The sequence below is a fragment of the Rhagoletis zephyria genome, unplaced genomic scaffold (assembly GCF_001687245.7).
Source record: "Rhagoletis zephyria isolate East Lansing unplaced genomic scaffold, Rhagoletis_zephyria_1.1 Rzeph_scaffold_07197, whole genome shotgun sequence".
Classification (NCBI taxonomy): Eukaryota; Metazoa; Arthropoda; class Insecta; order Diptera; family Tephritidae; genus Rhagoletis; species Rhagoletis zephyria.
This window is the reverse complement of record NW_016164280.1, coordinates 24,233-27,784: the sequence shown is the minus strand read 5'-3', so window position 1 is coordinate 27,784 and position 3,552 is coordinate 24,233. Positions and strand designations below refer to the sequence as shown.

The following is a 3,552-nucleotide window of genomic DNA, read 5'->3' as shown; positions in this document are numbered from 1 at the left end:
AAAGCGCAAACAAAACTTCTAAACAGATGTTTCTAGCCAGTGACACTTAAAGGTCAGCTGCTTGTTTTGACAGGTACGTATGTATGTATGTATGTATGTATGTACCCAGCCAGCAGAGAAACGTACTTTTTGCCGACAGTGCAGTTTTCGTACATTTCTTGTATCCGGAAACGTTCAGAAAACGATTTCCATATTGGTTAATTTTTCGTATCCGAAAAATGTCATCATCTTATTTCAAAACAATAATTATAAAATATTCGTTCAACCTGAGCATTTGGAAAAATGTATACGTATTCGCCAGTAGCTGAGTGTGCAGAGAAGTGTGCTACTATTTGTTAGCTTTCAGGAGGTCCCAAGTTCGAATTCCGTCAGAAGCAACACATTAAAATTAGTTATTCAAATTGAAATAATTGCTGAATCTTAAATTTGTTTTTTGTTTGGTTTCCTGTAACTATGAAAAAGTTTCTGCGAAGTTCATAATGAAATCATTTTCAACGAAAATTTTACTCAGACAAATTTCAGGAGAGCAGCCGAAAGCGCATCCGTTTTACATCCATTTTCGATAGTTTTCTCCACATACGTTTCGGATGAACACTTTAGTGGGAGAACTGATCTGAAAAATGTCCGAAAACGGAATCGGAAAACGGATGAAACATCAGGTTTTATACGAAATTGTTTCCATTTTCGGATACGTTTCCGGATATTTTGCTGGCTGGGTATTTCTATATAAATACATTCTAATATTAGTATGCACACTAGTGCACTTTTGAAGTGACATTTTTTATATTAAAAGAAAAACATTAAAGTGAATAAAAAAAAACAAGTAAATCTAAATTTACAACCTATAAACGGAACAGCGAATTTTTCTAACTATTTTCNTTGTTAGTTTTCCATTAGAAACCATAAACTCATTATGAGTTGAGTAAAAGCGCCATTGTCATCATTATTCATTTAACTGGCAGGAAAGATTAAAAACTTCCATTATTCCACCTTAATGAAGTGCAACTAAGTGTGGGCAGGTGGATGTCGCTGACAGTTTTCATACTTATTTAGTCGTTGGTATTTAGCAGGTTGCATTTATTAGTTGAAACTTTCGCGCGTTAATGTAGGCGAGTTCGCTCATTTATGGCTGAGTAGACAAAAATATAACGTGGGCGTGTGTGTGCGAGAGTGTGTGTGTGTGTGTGTTAATGTCATCTTATTTTAAAGTAATAGTAACAGGTTGACCGAGCTTTGCTCGGAGTGCATATGTATATGTCAAGGTTTGCGTATCACATAATGGTTACTTCGATAGCTTTAGATCTAAACTAATACCTCTTTCTATAAAAAGTAGCGAAAATCATCGTTTAAAAGTTTCCGTGTTTGTGTATAGTTGTTGTTGAAACCTATTCAATTTAAATTGTTTTCGCATTTTGTTTTACTTCGTATTTAAAATTAAACTTTGTAATAAAGATAAATGTGATGATGAAGAAATGAATGATAAAAACGTTTAAGATAAAAAAATCAAGTCTGATGAGGAAGTGTGGTGATTTCCGAAATAGCTGTCACTTCTACCATTTTTTCAAATTATTGTTGCTTTTCCACAATAAGTTTTTCATTAAAAATGGCTTCGAGCTCAATAAAAATTGTTGAATATAAAAAAACGAAGGAAAAATTGAAGGTAAAGACAAAAAGGAAAACAATGAGAAATACATAAGAATTGAGGTAACTGAAAGGGTAAGAACGTTTATACAAATTTTTCGATAAGAAGCGAAATAAATTCAGTCATAAAAAATTTAGTTATCGAAAGTTATCAAGTTACCAAAATTTATGGAATAATCAAAGTTTATAGTTATTATTATAGTTATAGGGTTGAAGTTATTGGAATTTTCAAAATATATCGAGTTATCGAAATTTCAAGGTTATAAAAGCTTAACGAGCAATCACTAATTATTGAATTTTATCGTGTTACCAGATGGTATAAAAATTAACCGAATTATCAAATTTTATAAAGATATCCAAAGTTGATCGAGCTATCGAGATATATACATTTTTGACTTATCGAAGCTTATTGAGCCCTCGAAATGCACAGTTATCGCAATTTAAAGAAAATTATCGAAATTAGTCGAATTATCGAATTTAGTAGATTTATAGGATTTTAGTGTTTTTGAAACTCATTGAATTATCGATATGTAACAAATTATTGAAATTCATTGACAAACTGGAATCTATCGGGTCAATTCCAAGTCCTGCCAAACACCTCCAAAGACCATCAAACTTATAAAAAATTGTAGTCACCTTTAAGTTCCAAGGCAGGAGATTTTCCGGTTAGTAATTTTGTACGTTGTAAGTTAAACGACAAGTTAGAAAACTTCTCCAAGGGTCTTAAAAAACTAGAAAAACGGTCGAATTTTGCCAGTAACTGGCGCTCCTAGTACATTTTATTTGATAAAATTGTCTGCAAAAATGCCATCTACATTATTTACCTCAAAGTTTGTGTGTTTTAAACTTATTTTCGAAGTTTTTAATTTTTTATAACATATTATAGTTACCAAATAATATGTCTTTGCATATATATTGGCACTTACATTTTTTTTAATTAGTGATTTTGTAGTTTGCCTAAATATTATGGCTATAACTTTTCATCTGATGCACTTCTGATTTTTAGGTGGATCCAAGAAACAAAAAAAAAAAAAAAATTAAATGGAGACCACCACTTTTTCACAAGTGGTCTCACAAAGGCCCCGGCGAGATTCGAACTCACGATCTCCTGTTTACTAGACAGGCGCTTTAACCAACTAAGCCACGGCGCCATGGTGACTAGCGGCGGCTGATAAGCTAGCCAAAAGAGTGAAAGCGGAAAACAGGAAAAGTAAGAATAAGAAGAAGTAAAAAATGATCAAACAATATTTGCAACAATAAATAAATTGAAGTGCGATAAGAAGACGAAGTAGAATAAAATAGGCCAAATTGATATTTATAGATATGCCAATTTTACATACATACATATCTATGCGTGTTGATGCGTATGTATATGTATGTAAACTAAAAAGCATGCTTATGCATTTCACAGCAAAGGTTACGCTTTATTGGTTTACAATAATATTGGTACAAATACTAAAAATAAATAATTTAAGGCATTATTATTGTTCAAATTTAATATTTTGCTTCCAAATACACACAAATGGCAATATTATTAAATTATTCTACTTGCGAACGTTAAGATAGTAAATGTTGTCTTTTATTATATTTGTTTTGATGTATGTGCAGTGACTCAAACAAATGACCACGTGTTTATTTCCTTCAAATATTCGTAAAGTTTTTCGAGCTAAATTTTGTTTTATTATTTTTATATAAAAATATCGTCTAAGCTTTTATCAAAATTTCAACAACAAAATTTCAAAATATCAACGCAAGTTTTTGTAAATTGCGCTTGTTATATTAAAAAACTTGAAAAAGTAGGCTCGGAAAAAAGTTCAGAATAAAAAGATGAAATTTTGATGAAAATTTGTTGAATTTTCCTAAATTTAGTATAAAGTTTGAAACTGTGATTTTCACGGTTTTGGTTAAAGC

At 31.1% G+C, this 3,552-nt stretch overlaps 1 non-coding gene across 1 annotated transcript; it reads right to left on the bottom strand.

Annotated features, from left to right (window-relative positions):
• Positions 1-2,718: 2,718 nt before the first annotated feature.
• TRNAT-AGU (transfer RNA threonine (anticodon AGU)) lies at positions 2,719-2,792 on the bottom strand. Its single transcript has one exon. It is a non-coding gene; the product is annotated as a tRNA-Thr (tRNA).
• Between the last annotated feature and the right edge of the window lie 760 nt (positions 2,793-3,552).